Below are 20103 nucleotides of genomic sequence, written 5' to 3'. Positions count from 1 at the left end.
TATAACTGTTTTATCTGTTATTACTTGTGAATTGATTATGAATGATTTCGTCTACTAACCCAAACATTTTCATTTAAAAAAATACACCTCACAAATTAACTTCATTTTTAACAACGAATCAGGCACATATGATAAATAATAGATAATAATTAGGAAGACAAATTGGTAGCGCTCAGTTTCTGGTATGATCTAGACATATTGAAAATTGGGTCGTTACAATATATTGCTAGAAAGCCAAGATGTCTAATTTCCAACGAAATTAAGAGCACGCCAATTGGGCTTCTGTAGCTCCAGAAAATCTACTTCGAATATAGGAGGGTCAGAATCCAACAGCATCTGCAGTCCTTTCTCAGCCTCTGAATCAGATTTTTGCTCAGGTCCCTCAATTTCAGCCAGAAAATACCTGAAATTATAGAAAAACACACAAACTCATAGTAAAGTCCAGAAATATGATTTTTTCATAAAAACTAATAAAAATATAATAAAAAGTAACTAAAACATACTAAAAACTACCTAAAAATAATGCCAAAAAGCGTATAAATTATCCGCTCATCACCCCCTTTTATATCTAATCCTAATTAATTTAAAATCTATCTTCCAAAACTAAATAATATCTTTTCCTATTTTTAAATAAAATAAAGTTTAAATCAGAATTAATTAAATAATCAGCGTTTTTTGCATTTTCTACACGTGGCGCATGTCACACGTACGCATCAGTCACGCGTACGCGTCGATGGTCTTCTTCGCGTGTCATGGGTACGCGTTAGTCACACGCACGCGTCACTGAGCAAATCTCCAAATCACGCATACGCGTCAGGCACGCGCACGCGTCACTCCTCGCTGTCATCTCTTTTAATTCTTGTGCTAATTCCATTTGTGCAAGCTTCCTCTCCATCCTCTAAGCCATTCCTGCCTATATAGCCTTCTTCTCTTTTTCTGTAGAAGCTCCATCAAATCCAATCAAATGCTACCTAAAATAAACAGAATTGCACAAGACTCAAAGTAGCATCCATAGTGGCTAAAAGATAATTAATTCTTGATTAAACTCAACAAATTAAATGCAAATTCACTAGAAAAAGATAGGAAAGATGCTCACACATCACAACACGAAACTTGAATTATTGCTTGTCCTCAACCAACCAAAATTAGTACATGATTAAGATGTGAATTTGCATGAGAGGTGAGAGTTCAGTTATGCTCATGTCTCTTCTTAAAATGGGGTTTATTCATTGTAACTCTAAACAGTTTTGGCATCTCACTCTCCTTTGAATCAGAGGGATGTCAGTGTCATTCGAAATTGGAATCCGGATCATATTATGAATTCTCTGATCTTTATACGCCAGTTTAATCCTTGAACACAGCAAAATTTACTTTAATTCTCTTTTCTTTGGTGCTTTGCACCTTGAGCCTAGCCGTGACTTTAAATGTTTCTCAAGCTTTACTTGACACAGAAACACCGCAAGCACTTAACTGGGGAACTCTTTTGAAGTTCTGATTTTTCTTTTAGCTACTCCCAGACAGTGGTGCTCAAAGCCTTTGGCATACTCTGCTAATTGCAATTGATCTCGACTCTAAATGTTTTGTCTCAAGGATTACTTGACACAAGAACACCACAAGCATATGACTAGGAAAACAACTCTTTGAGCTTTTAATCATGTCTGACCTCCCTAGTCACTGATGCTCAGAGCCTTGGACCTTGCTTTTTTTTTTCTTTTGCTGTTTCTTTTGCTTCAAGAATTAAATTTTTGTTTATTTCAGAGAAGTCATAATAATTCTCTAAATCCCTGTTCCTTGTACATCAACATTCTTTGATTCAAATTTAAATATGCATTGTTCATGTCATGCATTCAGAGTCACAGAAAATACCACCACATTTGAATAAATGAGACTACTCTAAAAATTAAACTCAATTTCTCATGCACTACATCTTTTCTTCTTTCTTTTTGATTTCAAGCTCAGTGGGCAATACATGAGACACTTTTCAGAATTAAAAATGATTAATAGAATAAAAATAACTAATTTACTAGAACCTAGGAATTGAAATAACAAAGGATCATGCAGAAATCAAGTAAAATAACGGAAAATAGGAATATAACATAATAAGAACGGGAGGAAATATAGAATGAAAGGAACTCAACCACCTCAGTTATCCTAGTGGTCGTCTCATTCTTCACGCTGTGTTCCTCCGTGAAGATGATTTGCCTCCCTTTGGTGCCATAAACAAAAAAGCTATAAGCGAAGCAACACAACACCAAACTTGAAGGTTTGCTTGTCCTCAAGCAAAGAAGAACTGAAAACAGAGAGGGACATAGAAAGATATAAAAAAAATAGTATGATGAAAGAAGAATAAAAGGATAAAAGAACAAGACAGAATTAGGATTAGAGGGTGGATGATTTGAAATCAGGCGCTGAGGTGGTTTAATTGGGCGTCGCATGCGACATGTACACGTAAAGCACGCGTACGCGTGGATCACGTGAATTTCAAGCGACGCGTACGCGTCTGGGATGCGTACGCGTGATGTTGGTTGTGCGAATGGCGCGAGGGCATCCCCGCGCACGCACAACTCTCTGTTCGCGTGGCCTGGGAACCAAAATTCTCATATGACGTGTACGCGTGGTGGGGCTTGTGCTCCCAGCACAGTTCTATCCCACACCATCATAACTCTCTGGCCATACACCAATTTACGCCGATTTGTAGGGTCACGCGTACGCGTGGGGGACGCGTACACTGGACTGGTGAAGACACAAGCGACGCGTACGCGTGAGGGATGCGTACGCGTGGACATGCTTGTGTGTCAAGCTCACCACCAGCATTACTCCTGCCAAACTCTCTGTTAAATTTTATTTTTCACGCACACACATATGACGCGTACGTGTCGCGTGTCTTTTTTTTTTTTTTGCTAGAGTTCGGTTCCTGTTCTAAAATAGCTGCATGATCAGAACACACTTAAAACGAAAGAAAAACAGTAAAAACTTTATAAATATCAAATAAATAAGAAAATCACTACTACGAAAAATAACTAAGGATACGAATTTATCGGGTTGGCTCTCGACAAGCTCTTCTTTCCCGTTACTAGCTTGACGGTCAGCTCCTCTAAGGAGGAGGATCATAGGGGCTCAGCTCTTTACCCCTTACTTTGAAATTCTTTCCTGTGTCTCCATAAATTAGCTCAATATGCTCCAGAGAGAGGATTCTGTTTACTGTATAAATCCAAACTGGATTCCTACTCAACACCACCTTCATTCCTGGGGAGAAACCTTCAGTGGGGATCTTTTTGTTCCTCCATCCCCTGGGTATTTTCTTCTTTTTGGGAACCTCCTCCTTGATGGATGATGTATTCCCGACACCGAACTTAGGTTTGATATCAGGAGGAATTTTATTGGTTGTCACTAAAGAAGGTTTGAGCTGCAGATTCTGCTGTCCGTCATCAGGGGGTTTTTGAAGGGTTAGATCTATAAGCTCAGTCTGCATGCACCTCTCTTCTTCACCTGTTGAATGTATATCTTTGAAGACATGAAAAACCAGTTGCTCATTATGCACTCTGAGCACTAATTCACCCACTTCTACATCAATTAGAGCTCTCCCAGTGGCTAAGAATGGCCTTCCTAGAATTATAGAGGCATTCTCATCCTCTCCCATGTCAAGAATCACAAAATCTGCTGGGAGGAAGAACTTACCCATTTTGACCAAGATATTCTCCACTAATCCATATGTAGGCTTTATAGATTTGTCTTCCATCTGTAATGCTATCCTTGTGGGTTTTGCTTCTTGGATTTGCAACTTCTTCATCATAGATAAGGGCATTAAATTGATGCTTGCTCCTAGATCACATAACGCTTTCTCAAAGGTTGTGCTCCCAATGGTGCATGAAATTTGAAAGCTCCTTGGATCCGGCATCTTCCTTGGCAAGTTATTCTGAATGATGGCACTACATTCCTTAGTCAGGACCACTGTCTCATCTCCCTTTAAAGGCTTCTTCTTTGACAACAACTCCTTCATGAATTTGACATAGAGAGGCATTTACTCCAAAACCTCAGCAAAAGGAATATTGATTTGCAACTTTCTGAAGACTTCCAAGAACTTTGAAAACTGTTTGTCCTTGGTCTCCTTTTGAAGTCTCTGAGGATATGGTATTTTAGGCTTGTACTCAGGAGCCTTTGGCAACGTAGGATAAGTGTCAAGAGAGTCTGGGAATGGGTTGTCCGCATGCTTTGGAGGGACGTGCTCTACTTCTTCCTTCTTCTCCTCTGTAGCTTCTTTTTCAACTGGCTCCTCATTAACTTGTGCTTCCATACTTGCCACTTGTCCACTTATCAAGGTGATTGCCTTGCATTCCACTCTTGGATATGGAGTTGTGTTACCAGGAAGGCTATTAATGGTCCTCTTATCAATTTCATTAACTTTTGTGGCTAATTGACCCATCTGAATCTCCAAGTTTTGAATTGTATTTGCAGACCTCTCAGGTATTTGCTTGCTCAGTTGGCCCATTTGCACCTCCAAGTTTCTAATGGAGGCTCTGGTTTCCTGCATAAAACTCCTCATCATCTCCCAATTAGAATCTTATTGGGATTGAGAGTTTGTCTACTGAGGTGGTTGTTGTTGATAAGACTGAAATTGGCGGTTATTATGATTATTATGTTAGAAACCACCCTGAGAATTATTCTTGAAATTCTGAGATCTCTGAGGTTGGTCCATTCACCCAAGATTGTATGTCTTAGAGTGTGGATCATTATTGGGGTTTCTAGACCACTCCCCATATAATTTACCTGTTCAGAAAAAGATTGAGCATAATCATAATTCTTATTTTGTACAAAATTACCTATCATTTCATAAGAGACCTCTTGATGTGGATTTTTTGGTGTTGATAGCTGAGACTTGCATGCCACCCATCTGCTGAGTAAGTAAATTTATTTGCTGAGACATAAGCTTGTTCTGGACAAGAATAGCATTAACGGCATTCATTTCCAACACACCTCTCTTCTGAGAAGTCTCTGAGTTCACAGGATTCCTGTAAGATGAGTATAAATATTGGTTGCTAGCAACCAATTCAATAAGCTCAATAGTCTCCTCCGGTGTCTTCTTCTTGTGCAGTGAACCACCTGCGGAATTATCTAAGAACATTTTGAACATTTCACCCAAGACTTCATAAAAGATATCTAGTTGGGTCCATTTGGAAAACATGTCCGGAGGGCATTGCCTAGTCAGTAGCTTGTACCTCTCCCAAGCTTCATAAAGAGTTTCACCATCCTTCTGTCTGAAGGTCTGAACCTCCACCCTAAGCTTAGTCAACTTCTTTGGTGGGAAAAATTTAGTAAGAAACTCAGTAACAACCTTGTCCCAAGTATCCAAACTTTCCTTGGGTTGGGAATCTAACCATAGCTTTGCTCCATCCCTCAGAGCAAACAGAAAGAGCATGAGTTTGTACACCTCTGGGTTCACTCCATTTGTCTTCACAGTATCACAGATCTGCAGAAAATTAGAAATAAATTGATTTGGGTCTTCGTGGAGAAGACCATGATACTGGCAATTTTGTTGCACCAGGGTGACCAATTGTGGCTTCAACTCAAAGTTGTTCGCAGCTATAGGAGGCACCACAATGCTTTTTCCATAAAGATTTACAGTAGGAGTAGAGTAAGAGCCAAGCACTCTCCTTTGTTGCTCATTCTCATTCGGATTTGCCACATTGGCATTAACAGCATTATTAGGATCCATAGTGGATTCTGCAGTCTTGTAAAGTCTTGCTTGTTGCAAATGCCGCCTGAAAGTTCTTTCAGGTTCAGGATCAAAGTCTAAGAGGGGTTCCTTGTCTCTGTTCCTGTGCATAAACAAATAGAAAACAAGAGAAGATGGGAATCTCTACGTCAGAGTGTAGAGAATTCCCAGTGAGGTAACCTGTGTAAAATAAATAAAAGAAAAGATACTAAAAAAATTAACTCTAAAATTCGAAAATTACTTATTAAAATAGAACAAAATATTTTGAAATTATTAGGCAAATTAAATAAGAAAAATTAAAATAAGACTAACTAGGAAACACCAAACTTAATTTCAGAAATTAAAAAAAAATATTAGTGCTATTTATTTATTTATTTATTATTATTATACTTTTTTTTTGAAAATACTAAAGTAAAAATTAAATAAAATTAAAACTGAAATGCCTAATCTAAGAAATCAAACAACTAATAGTTGTTAATCACTATCAATCCCCGGAAACGGTGCCAAAAACCTGGTGCAGAATTTAGAGTCCACAAACTAACTGGCAAGTGCACCGTATTGTACTAAGTAATACCTAAGGTGAGTGAGGGTCGATCCCACGAGGATTGATGGACTAAGCAACAGTGGTTAAGTGATTTACTTAGTTAGACAAACAGAAAAGAGCGTTTGGGTCTCAATTGCATCAAACAGTAAATTTAGAAAATTTATAAAGCAAGCAGTAAACAAGTTGTGAATAATATATGGAGAAAATAGTTAAGGCTTCAGAGATATCTATTTTCCGGATTGACTTTTCTTACTAACTATTTTAATCATGCAAGATTTAATTCATGGCAAACTATATGTGACTAGACCCTAATTCCTTAGACCTTTCTAGTCTCCTCTAAAATTCATCAACTGCCAATTCCTTGGTCACTTAATTCCAATTAGAGGGTGAAGTTCAATTCTAGTTATATGCCACAAAAATCCTAATTACCCAAATATAAGAGGATTATATGTCATGTATCCCGTTAAGTCTAGATAATTAGAAATTTAGGAGAATATGTTTTCAAGCTGTAGTTCAAGTAAAGAGCTTTTCCAAGTTATACAAGAACTCAATTAGAAAAAGGGTCATACTTCCGTTCCACCCAAATTCATAAGATAAAGAACGAAAATAATTCTTGAAATATAAATCAGTACATGAGTTAAAATAGAAAAATAATAGTATCAATCCGTACAATAGACAGAGCTCTTAACCTTAACAATGGAGGTTTAGTTGCTCATGGTGCAGAGAGAAAAACTAGGATTGTAAATTGGGCTGAGGTGGAATGAAAAGTGAACTAATGTTGGGATCCCCCTTTTATATCTAATCCTAATTAATTTAAAATCTATCTTCTAAAACTAAATAATATCTTTTTCTATTTTTAAATAAAATAAAGTTTAAATCAGAATTAATTAAATAATCAGCGTTTTCTGTGTTTTCTGCACGTGGCACATGTCACGCGTACGCGTCAGTCACGCGTACGCATTGATGGTCTTCTTCGCGTGTCATGCATACGCGTCAGTCATGCGCACGCGTCGCTGAGCAAATCTCCAAATCACGCGTACGCGTCAGACACGCTCACACGTCGCTCCTCGCTGTCATCTCCTTTAATTCTTGTGCTGATTCCATTTGTGCAAGCTTCCTCTCTATCCTCTAAGCCATTCCTGCCCTGTATAGCCTTCTTCTCTTTTTCTGTGGAAGCTCCATCAAATCCAACCAAATGTTACCTGAAATAAACAAAATTGCACAAGACTCAAAGTAGCATCCATAGTGGCTAAAAGATAATTAATTCTTGATTAAACTCAACAAATTAAATACAAATTCACTAGGAAAAGATACGAAAGATGCTCACGCATCAACTGGCCTTCCCAACGTGTGCGTGCACACAGGGCTGTACGTACGCACAGGTTGTAATTTCTCATTGGGTATGTGCGCGCACAAGCTGTGCTAACGCTGTGAACAAACTACCTACCTCTGCGTGTGCGTACGCACAGGTCTGTGCATGCACACAGGTCAAAATTTTTGCAGAGGTGTGCGTGCGCACAAGGCTGTGCATACGCACATACCAGAAATCACAAAATTCTGCAAGTTTGCAGATTTTCATATTTTTAACACCAATTTTGAATGATCATAACTCCCTCTACAAAATTCCAAATTTTACAAACTTTATATAGATTTAAAGGGTTTTCAATGGACTTTAATTCTAAACAAATTTCAGCCAATTTTGAAAGCAGGGGCAAAAGTTATGATCAGACAAAGTTCACCAAAAACTAACTTTTATCCAATTTCACAATTTCCATAATTTCTTGTAAAACACAACCAAAACCATACCAAACCATTCCAAACTCTATCTATCCTCAAAATCAACCCTCTATGTCATATTACACCAAACTTACCACATTTTCCTTCACCTTTACTCATCCTCAATCTCAACATCAATATATCACATATATCAAACCTCATTAACATTTTTTCAACTACATTACTAATTTATCAACATCAATATCACATATACCAACACAATTCACTTCTCAACTTCACAAATCATTCATCCTCATCATATCACTATCAATCATCATAATCAAACTCAACAATCATCAATTCATCATAAATCATCACATATCATCATTTAAAACTCAACAACCATTAAAATTCAATCCTATCTTATGGGTCACTAGCCTAAGTGTCCATGAATACTATATACTACATAGAGGAAACTGAAACCATATCTTGGCTGATTCCTGGTGCACGAATTGTAAATCACACTTTTTACAACTCGTACCACTAACCAGCAAGTGCACTGGGTCGTCCAAGTAATACCTTACTTGAGTAAGGGTCGAATCCCACGAAGATTGTTGGCTTGAAGCAATCTATGGTTATCTTGTAATTTTTAGTCAGGATATCAATTATAATTATCAGTTTGGATTGCAAAAAATAAAAGAGCATGAATTAAATACTTGTTATGCAGTAATGGAGAATATGTTGGAGTTTTGGAGATGCTTTGTCTTCTGAATCTTTGCTTTCCCCCTGTCTTCTTCTTCACGCACGCAAGGTTCCTCCTATGGCAAGCTGTGTGTTGGTGGATCACCGTTGTCAATGGCTATCATTCGTCCTCTCAGTGAAAATGGTCCAGGTGCGCTGTCACCACACGGCTAATCATCTGTCGGTTCTCACTCATGCTAGAATAGGATCCATTGATCCTTTTGCGTCTGTCACTACGCCCAACCCTTGTGAGCTTGAAGCTCGTCACAGTCATTCAATCCATGAATCCTACTCGGAATATCATAGACAAGGTTTAGACTTTCCGGATTCTCAAGAATGCTGCCAATGGATTCTAGCTTATACCACGAAGATTCTGATTAAGGAATCTAAGAGATACTCATTCAATCGAAGGTAGAACAGGAGTGGTTGTTAGGCATGCGTTCATAGATTGAAAATGGTGATGAATATCACGGATCATCACATTCATCATATTGAAGTGCGAATGAACATCTTAGATAGAAACAAGCGTGTTTGAATAGAAAACAGAAATAATTGCATTAATTCATCGAGACACAGCAGAGCTCCTCACCCCCAACAATGGAGTTTAGAGACTCATGCCTTCAAAGAGTACAAAGTTCATATCTGAAAATGTCATGAGGTCCAAAATAAATCTCTAAAATTTGTTTAAATACTAAACTAGTAACCTAGGTTTACAGAAAATGAGTAAACTAAGATAGATAGTGCAGAAATCCACTTCTGGACCCCACTTCGTGTGTGCAGGGGCTGAGACTTGAGTTTTACACGTGCCTAGGCTGTTTCCAGAGTTAAACTCCAACTTGTAACCTGTTTCTGGCGTTTAACGCCAGAATGCAACATGGAACTGGCGTTGAACGCCAGTTTACGTCATTTATCCTTGAGCAAAGTATGGACTATTATATATTGCTGGAAAGCCCTGAATGTCTACTTTCCAACGCAATTGAGATCACGCCATTTGGACTCCTGTAGCTCCAGAAAATCCATTTTGAGTGCAGGGAGGTCAGAATCCAACAGCATCTGCAGTCCTTTTTCAGCCTGGATCAGATTTTTGCTCAGCTCCCTCAATTTTAGTCAGAAAATACCTGAAATCATAGAAAAATACACAAACTCATAGTAAAGTCTAGAAATATGAATTTTTCCTAGAAACTAACAAAAATATACTAAAAACTAACTAAAACATGCTAACAACTACATGAAATTACCCCCAAAAAGCGTATAAAATATCCGCTCATCACAACACCAAACATAAACTGTTGCTTGCCCCCAAGCAGCTAGACAAATAAAATAGGATAAAAAGAAATTGAGAAGCAATAATATCTCAGAGTTTTAAGTGAAGCTCAGATTCTAATTAGATGAGCAGGACTAGTAGCTTTTTGTTTCCGAAAAGTTTTGGCATCTCACTTTATCCTTTGAAATTCAGAATGATTGGCGTCCATAGGAACTCAGAATTCTGATAGTATTATTGATTCTCCTAGTTTAGTATGTTGATTCTTGAACACAGCTACTTTATGAGTCTTGGTCGTGGCCCTAAGCACTTTGTTTTCCAATATTACCACCGTATACATAAATGCCACAGACACATAACTGGGTGAACCTTTTTAGATTGTGACTTAGCTTTGCTAAAGTCCCCAATTAGAGGTGTCCAGAGTTCTTAAGCACACTCTGTTTTTGCTTTGGACCTCGACTTTAACTGCTCAGTCTCAAGTTTTCACTTGACACCTTCACACCACAAGCACATGGTTAGGGACAGCTTAGTTTAGCCGCTTAGGCCAGGATTTTATTCCTTTTAGACCCTCCTATCCATTAATGCTCAAAGCCTTGGATCCTTTTTACCCTTGCCTTTTGGTTTTAAGGGCTACTGGCTTTTTCTACTGCTCCTTCTTCTTTTCTTTTTTTTTTTTGCTGCTTGTTCTTGCTTCAAGAATCAATTTCATGATTTTTCAGATCATCAATAACATTTCTCTTGTTCATCATTCTTTCAGGAGCCAACAATTTTAACATTCATAAAATTCAATATAAAAAATATGCACTGTTCAGGCATTCATTCAGAAGACAAAAAGCATTGCCACCACATATAGATAATTAGAATTTTCCTTATTAAGAACTCGAAAAAATATTGCCTCCTTATTCTAAAAATCTGCTATTTTATTCATGTTTGATAATGATGAGAAAAATAAATTATAGCTTAATTGGAGATAAAATCAAAATAGAGATACTAATTACTACTACTCATATATAACTTCTAAGGTAAATTTCTAATAAGAACAATTATCACATAGTTAAGGCTAAGATTAGAACTCAACAACCTTGAATTTGGGAGGTGGATGCCTCTTTAATCTTTGGAGTGCTTGGCCCTTCAAGAGATAGCTTCTGGCGCTTCATTTCCTTCAGTTTACACCCTTGCTCTTCTTGTTCTCTAAGCAGTTTGCAGAGCATGCTGTTTTGATTTTGCTGTTCTTCCTTCAGTTGATCCACAGCTTCTTGCAACTCGGTGACAGATGCTTCTAGGCGCTCCCAGTATTCAATTTGAGGGATTTCCAGGAGGAACTCCTGTGCTCTCCTCTTGATGGGTTCGTCCTGCACTTATTGTCCTTCCATAGACTTTTTGGTGATTGGTAGCTCAACTGGGATGTACTCATCTACTCCCATTTTTATACCAGCATCTTTACATAACAGAGAGACCAAGCTTGGATAAGCCAATCTGGCATCTTTGGAGTTCTTGTTTGCAATCTTGTAAAGCTCACAAGCAATCAGCTGATGAACTTCCACTTTTTTTTTCAGCATAATGCAATGAATCATCACTGCTCTTCTGATGGTGACCTCAGAGCGGTTGCTAGTGGGCAATATAGAGCGCCCAATGAAGTCCAGCCAGCCTCTGGCGACTGGTTTGAGATCTCCTCTTTTGAGTTGGTTCGGGGCACCCTTTGTGTTGGTTGTCCATTTAGCTCCAGGGAGACATATGTCCTCTAGGATTTTGTCCAAGTTCAGGTTTGATCTCATCATTCTCCTATTAAGGGAGTCTGGGTCATCTTGCAGTTGAGGCAGGTTGAAGATCTCCCTTATTTTGTCAGGGTGGGTGTGAACAATCTTCCCTCTGACCAGAGTTCTATAGTCATAGAATGTGGTTCCTGCTATTCTCTGCCTATCCATCTACCACAGATTTGCATAGAATTCCTGAACCATGTTTCTTCCCACCTTTGTTTCAGGATTAGCTAGGACTTTCCAGCTCCTGTTTCGAATTTGCTCTTGGATCTCCGGGTATTCGTCTTCTTTCAGATCGAATTTAACTTCCGGGATCACTGACCTTAGACCCATTATTTTGTAGTAATGGTCTGAATGTTCTTTAGTTAAGAACTTCCCTTGATTCCAAAGTGGTTTTAGAATATTCTCTTTCTTACCTCTTGAGTTGGTTTATTTTCCCTTAGGAGCCATGATCTTAGTGGGTATTGGCCTAGTGATCACGGATAACCACACCAAACTTAGAGGTTTGCTTGTCCTCAAGCAAAAGAAAAGAAAGGAGAGGGAAAGAGGGAGAGCCAAGTTCGACTTGTGGAGGAGAGAGGGAGAGGCCGAACCAACATTTAAAGGAAAGGGAGGTGGGTTTCAAAAATTGTTTGAAAAAGATATGATAGAAAAAGTGATTTGGAAAAGATAAGTATGATAGGAAAAGATGTAATTTAAAATTGAAAAGATATGAAAGATATTTGAAAAAGATAAATCTGAATTTTGAAAAAGATGTTGTGAAGATTTGAAAAAGATATTGATGAGTTGAAAAGATTTTAGAAGGAAAAGAGATAGAATTGTTTTGAAAAGGATTTGAAAATAATTTGAAGAGGATAAAAAAAGGGTTTATGAATTAAGATACATTTGATATCTTTTGAAAAAGGATTTGAAAAATTAGGATTTGTAACATGTTTGTGCAAGAAATCATGAATTGAAACATAAAAAATGGAAAAAAATTTTGGATTGAAAACGAAATTGCCTACTCCCCACAACCCTGGCGTTAAACGCCCAACTGCTGCATGTTTTGGGCATTTAACGCCCACTTGGTGCTTGGTCTGGGCATTTAACGCCCAGCTGTTGCTTCCAGCTGGCGTTAAACGCCAGAAACTCCTTTGTCACTGGGCGTTTTTCTGAACGCCCAGGATGCTGTAAATCTGGCGTTAAACGCCCAGAAGCTGCTTCTTTCTGGCGTTTAACACCCAGATGGCTATCTCTAATGGCGTTAAACACCCAGTAGATGCTCCTTTTGGGTGTTTAACGCCCAATGGTGCCTCTTACTGGCGTTTTCTTGCCAGTGACCTCCTTTTTTCTGTTTTGTGCTCTGAATCCTTCTGTAGTCCTGTGAACTTATGCAATTAATTCTTTACCTTGTTAATATTGAACTTATATGATTTAAAAAAAATAAATAAAATGAAGAATAGAATAAAATAAAATAACAGAAAGAGTTTTGCTAATGGCTGGGTTGCCTCCCAGCAAGCGCTTCTTTATTGTCTTTAGCTGGACCTTGCTAAGCTTTTTAATCTAGCCTCAGCCTTGAGCATTCCTGCTCAACATTGCCTTCAAGATAATGTTTGATTCTCTGTCTATTAACAATGAACTTCTTATTAGAATCAATGTCTTGAAGCTCCACATAGCCATATGGTGACACACTTGTAATCACATATGGTCCCCTCCATCGGGATTTCAGTTTTCCGGGGAATAGCCTGAGCCTAGAGTTAAACAGCAGAACCTGCTGTCCTGGTTCAAAGACTCTAGATGACAGCTTTCTGTCATGCCACCTTTTTGCTTTCTCTTTGTAAAGCTTGGCATTTTCGAAAGCAATGAGTCTGAATTCCTCTAGCTCATTCAGCTGGAGCAATCTTTTTTCTCCAGCTAATTTGGCATCAAAGTTTAGGAATCTGTTTGCCCAGTAGGCTTTGTATTCCAGTTCCACGGGCAGATGACAGGCCTTACCATACATAAGCTGGTATGGAGAGGTCCCTATAGGAGTCTTGAATGCTGTTCTGTAGGCCCACAGAGCATCATCCAAGCTTCTTGCCCAATCCTTTCTACAGGTACTTACAGTCCGTTCCAGGATTCTTTTTAGTTCTCTGTTAGAGACTTCAGCTTGCCTATTTGTCTGTGAATGATATGGAGTTGCCACTTTGTGGCTAATTCCATACCGGACCATGGCAGAGTAAAGCTGTTTGTTGCAGAAGTGGGTGCCCCCATTACTGATTAGCACTCTAGGGACACCAAATCTGCTGAAGATATGTTTCTGGAGGAACTTCAGCACTGTCTTAGTATCATTAGTGGGTGTGGCAACAGCCTCTACCCATTTGGATACATAGTCAACTGCCACCAGAATATAAGTGTTTGAGTATGATGGTGGGAAAGGCCCCATGAAGTCAATACCCCATACATCAAACAACTCAATCTCCAAGATCCCTTGTTGAGGCATGGCGTAACCATGAGGCAGATTACTAGCTCTCTGGCAACTGTCACAGTTACGTACAAACTCTCGAGAATCTTTATAAAGGGTGGGCCAGTAGAAACCACATTGGAGGACCTTGGTGGCTGTTCGCTCACCTCCAAAATGACCTCCATACTGTGACCCATGGCAATGCCATAAGATCTTCTGTGCTTCTTCTCTGGGCACAGACCTACGGATTATTCCGTCTGCACATCTCTCAAAGAGATAGGGTTCATCCCACAAGTAGTACTTTGCATCAGTAATTAATTTTTTCTTTTGTTGCCTGCTGTACTCCTTGGGTATGAACCTTGCAGCTTTATAATTTGCTATGTCTGCAAACCATGGTGTTTCCTGGATGGCGAACAAGTGCTCATCCGGAAAGGTTTCAGAGACCTCAATAAAGGGGAAGAACGCCCCTTCTACTGGTTCTATTCGGAACAGGTGATCAGCCACTTGGTTTTCTGTCCCTTTTCTGTCTCTTATTTCTATATCAAACTCTTGTAGAAGTAACACCCATCTTATGAGCCTGGGTTTTGAATCCTACTTTGTAAGTAGATATTTAAGAGCATCATGGTCAGTGTACACAATCACTTTTGATCCTACTAAGTATGATCTAAACTTGTCAATGGCATAAACCACTGCAAGCAATTATTTTTCTGTGGTTGTGTAATTTTTCTGGGCGTCATTTAAAGCACGGCTAGCATAATAAATGACATGCATAAGCTTGTCATGCCTCTGCCCCCAATACTGCACCAATGGCATGATCACTGGCATCACACATGAATTCGAATGGTAATGTCCAGTCTCGTGCAGAAATAACTGGTGCTGTGACCAGCTTAGCTTTCAGAGTTTCAAACGCCTGCAGACACTCTGTGTCAAACACAAATGGCGTGTCAGCAGCTAGCAGATTGCTCAGAGGTTTTGCAATTTTTGAAAAATCTTTTATAAACCTCCTATAGAATCCTGCATGCCCCAGAAAGCTTCTGATTGCCTTAACATTGGCAGGTGGTGGTAATTTTTCAATTACTTCTACTTTAGCTCGATCCACCTCTATTCCCTTGTTTGAAATTTTATGCCCAAGGACAATCCCTTCAGTCACCATAAAGTGACATTTTTCCCAGTTTAAAACCAGGTTAGTCTCTTGGCATCTTTTCAGAACTAGTGTTAGGTGATCAAGACAGGAGCTGAATGAGTCTCCATATACTGAGAAGTCATCCATGAAGACTTCTAGAAATTTTTCCACCATATCAAAGAAAAAGAGAGCATGCATCTCTGAAAGGTTGCAGGTGCATTACACAGCCCAAATGGCATCCTTCTGTAGGAAAATACTCCAGATGGACATGTAAATGCAGTTTTCTCTTGATCTTGGGGATCTACTGCAATTTGGTTGTAACCTGAATAGCCATCCAAAAAGCAGTAAAACTCATGACCTGCTAGTCTCTCTAGCATTTGGTCTATGAATGGTAAAGGAAAATGATCCTTTTTGGTGGCTGTATTGAGCCTTCTGTAGTCAATACACATGCGCCACCCTGTAACTGTTCTTGTAGGAACCAGTTCATTTTTTTCATTATGAACCACTGTCATGCCTCCCTTTTTGGGGACAACTTGAACAGGGCTCACCCAGGGGCTATCAGAATAGGATAAATAATCCCAGCCTCCAGTAGCTTGGTGACCTCTTTCTGCACCACTTCCTTCATGGCTGGATTTAACCGCCTCTGTGGTTGAACCACTGGCTTAGCATCATCCTCCAATAGGATCTTGTGCATGCATCTAGCTAGGCTTATGCCCTTAAGGTCACTTATGGACCACCCAAGGGCTGTCTTGTGTGTCCTTAGCACTTGAAGTAGTGATTCCTCTTCCTGTGAATTCAAAGCAGAGCTTATGATCACTGGAAAAGTGTCACCTTCTCCCAGAAATGCATATTTCAGGGATGGTTTGAGGAATTTCCAGAGGCTCTTTCAATTCCTCTGAATCCTCCAGATCAGGCTGAACATCTTTAAAGATGTCTTCCAGCTCTGATTCGAGACTCGCAGCCATGTTGATCTCCTCTACTAAAGAGTCAATAAGATCAACTTTTATGCAGTCTTTTGGTGTGTCTGGATGCTGCATGGCTTTGACAACATTCAACTTAAACTCATCCTCATTGACTCTCAGGGTTACTTCCCCCTTTTGGACATCAATGAGAGTTCGTCCAGTTGCTAGGAAAGGTCTTCCTAGAATGAGAGTAGCACTCTTGTGCTCCTCCATTTCCAGCACTACAAAGTCAGTGGGGAAGGCGAATGGCCCAACCCTGACAATCATGTCTTCAATCACGCCTGATGGGTATTTAATGGAGCCATCAGCAAGTTGGAGACATATTCGGGTTGGTTTGACTTCTTCAGTCAAACCAAGCTTTCTGATAGTAGATTCTGGTATTAGGTTGATACTTGCCCCAAGATCACATAAAGCTGTCTTGGTGCAATTACCCTCTAATGTGCATGGTATCATGAAGCTCCCGGGATCTTTAAGCTTTTCTGGGAGGCTTTTCAGAATGACTGCACTGCATTCTTCAGTGAGGAGAACTCTTTCAGTTTCTCTCCAATCCTTCTTATGACTCAAGATCTCTTTCATGAACTTGGCATAAGAAGGTATTTGCTCAAGTGCCTCTGTAAACGGAATCTTTATCTCAAGAGTCCTGAGATAGTCTGCAAAGCGAGCAAATTGCTTATCCTGCTCCTCTTGGCAGAGTTTTTGAGGATAAGGCATCTTGGCTTTGTATTCCTCAACCTTGGTTGCTGCAGGTTTATTCCCTACAGAGGTGGTTGGGGAAGCCTTTTTAGAGGGATTGTTATCAGCACTTGTGTGTGTCTGATCCCTCACCGGCGTTTGAATGCCAGGGGTGGAAGCTGGATTGGCGTTGGATGCCAACTCCTTACCTGTTCTTGGCATTTGAACGCCAGAACTGAGCTTTCTTTGGGCGTTTAACGCCAACTCCTTGCTTGTTTGTGGCGTTTGAACGCCAGAACTGAGCATGGGTTGGGCGTTTAATGCCAGCTCTCCATCCTTTTCTAGCGTTTGAGCGCCAGAATCATTCCTCTCTGGGCTCTTACTGTCCTCAGAGGGATTTTGGATGATATTTTGCTCATCCTCTATCAGTTGTTCTTTCCTTGGCTTTCTGCTGTTCTGAAGCGAGGTATTTAATGTTTTCCCACTTCTTAATTGAACTGCCTGGCACTCTTCTGTTATCTGCTTTGATAATTGCTGTTTTGTCTGATTCAATTGTGCCTCTATATTTTTATTATCATTTTTAGTGTCTTGTAGCATCTCCTTGAATTCTGCTAGCTGTTTTGTTAGAAAGCACAATTGTTGATTGAGTTTAGCAACTTGTTCTGGAGGACCAAGTTCAGTAGACACTGCTTTGGCTTCTTCTTTTATGGAGGACCCATTACTTATGTACAGATGCTGGTTTCTGGCAACTATATGAATAAGCTCTTGAGCCTCTTCAATAGTTTTCCTCATGTGTATAGATCCACCAGCTGAGTGGTCTAGGGACATCTGAGCTCCTTCTGTAAGCCCATAGTAGAAGATGTCTAACTGCACCCACTCTGAAAACATTTCAAAGGGACATTTCCTTAGCATCCCTCTGTACCTTTTCCAGGCATTATAAAGGGATTCATCATCCTCTTGTTTAAAGCCTTGGATATCCAGCCTTAGCTATGTCATCCTTTTTGGAGGGAAATATTGATTCGGGAATTTGTCTGATAACTGTTTCCATGTCCTTATGCTTGCTGTGGGTTGGTTATTTAACCACCTTTTGGCTTGATCTTTTACGGCAAACGAAAACAGTAACAGCCTGTATACATCCTGATCTACCTCCTTGTCACGTACTGTGTCAGCAACTTGCAAGAATTGTGCCAGAAACTCAGTAGGTTCTTCCTGTGGAAGACTGAAATACTGGCAGTTTTGCTGCACCATGACAATGAGCTGAGGATTTAGCTCAAAACTGCCTGCTTTGATGGAGGGTATACAGATACTACTCCCATATGCAGCAGTAGTGAGATTAGCATATGACCCCAGAGTCCTTCTGGACTGTTCATTTCCGCTTATATCCATAACGGAGAAAGGGAGATGATGTGAATTGCAAGTAGAATATATTTTTATTTTTATTTTTTTAGAAAACAGAAATTAGAAAAAAATAAAATAAAATGAAATGAAAAATGGGTGAGGATTTTAGAAAAATGAAGAGAGAGAAAAAATGGTTAGGAGGTTTTGAAAAAGATATGATTTTTAAAAAAAATTAAAAAGGATATGATCTGAAAAAGATATGACTTTTTTTAAAAACTTGACAACTAAGATATGATAAGATAAAATTTTGAAATTGAAATCTGAATTTTTATGAAAAATTTCAAAATATTTGCTTAAAAATAGTTAGAAAATATATTTTTTTTATTTTTCAATTTTATGATGAAAGAGAAAAACACACAAAAGACACACAACTTAAAATTTTTAGATCTAATGCACCTTATTTTCGAAAATTTTGGAGGGAAAACACCAAGGAACACCAAACTTAAAAATTTTAAGATCAAAACACAAGGAAGACTCAAGAACACCTTGAAGACTCACAAGAACAACAAGAACAACAAGAACATGAAGATAGAACACCAAACTTAAAATTTTTTGAAAACCAAAATAAAAGTTTCGAAAACTAAAGAAAAATCAACAAGAAAACACCAAACTTAAAGTTTGGCACAAGATTTATTCAAAGCAAAATTATTTTTGAAAAATTTTAAAAAGAAGATAGCCAATTACCAAGAACATAAGCACAACGCTCTAGCCAATTGAGCTATAAATTTAACGTGTTTTAATAAGGTATTTAATAAATAAAGATTTTTTTGAAAACTGATATTTTGAAAAAGCACAAGAAAAACAAGAAAAGACACAGAACAAGAAAAACTAAAGATCAAACAAGGAAAATAAACAAGAATAACTTGAAGATTAAGAAAGAACAATCAACACAAATTCGAAAATTTAAAAGAAAATAAAAACATGCAATTGACACCAAACTTAAAATATGAAACTAAACTCAAACAGAAAAACTCAATTTTTAGCTTATAAAAATTTTCGAAAACAATTAAAAAGAGAAAATAAGGATTTAAAAAGAATTCAACCAAAAACAATAATAGAAGACTCTAAACCAAAAAGAAAAATTTTTCCTAATCTAAGCAACAAAATAAACCGTCAGTTGTCCAATACTCGAACAATCCCCGGCAACGGCGCCAAAAACTTGGTGCACGTATTATAAATCACACTTTTCACAACTCGTACCACTAACCAGCAAGTGCACTGGGTCGTCCAAGTAATACCTTACGTGAGTAAGGGTCGAATCCCACGGAGATTGTTGGCTTGAAGCAATCTATGGTTATCTTGTAATTTTTAGTCAGGATATCAATTATAATTATCAGTTTGGATTGCGAAAAATAAAAGAGCATGAATTAAATACTTGTTATGCAGTAATGGAGAATATGTTGGAGTTTTGGAGATGCTTTGTCTTCTGAATCTCTGCTTTCCCCCTGTCTTCTTCTTCACGCACGCAAGGTTCCTCCTATGGCAAGCTGTGTGTTGGTGGATCACCGTTGTCAACGGCTATCATTCGTCCTCTCAGTGAAAATGGTCCAGGTGCGCTGTCACCACACGGCTAATCATCTGTCGGTTCTCACTCATGCTAGAATAGGATCTATTGATCCTTTTGCGTCTGTCACTACGCCCAACCCTTGTGAGTTTGAAGCTCGTCACAGTCATTCAATCCCTGAATCCTACTCGGAATATCACAGACAAGGTTTAGACTTTCCGGATTCTCAAGAATGCTGCCAATGGATTCTAGCTTATACCACGAAGATTCTGATTAAGGAATCCAAGAGA

The 20103-nt window shown here is 38.8% G+C and overlaps 1 non-coding gene across 1 annotated transcript; it reads left to right on the top strand.

The window, feature by feature from the left end:
- The first annotated feature begins 5175 nt into the window (after positions 1–5175).
- Positions 5176–5284, top strand: LOC148576835 (small nucleolar RNA R71). The gene has a single exon (XR_015903730.1). It is a non-coding gene; the product is annotated as a small nucleolar RNA R71 (small nucleolar RNA).
- The last annotated feature ends 14819 nt before the right edge of the window (positions 5285–20103 follow it).

The sequence above is a fragment of the Arachis ipaensis genome, chromosome B1 (genome assembly GCF_059453495.1).
Source record: "Arachis ipaensis isolate K30076 ecotype BB chromosome B1, ASM5945349v1, whole genome shotgun sequence".
NCBI lineage: Eukaryota > Viridiplantae > Streptophyta > Magnoliopsida > Fabales > Fabaceae > Arachis > Arachis ipaensis.
The sequence above is the reverse complement of the archived record's forward strand: the minus strand, read 5'-3'. Positions and strand labels throughout refer to the sequence as shown.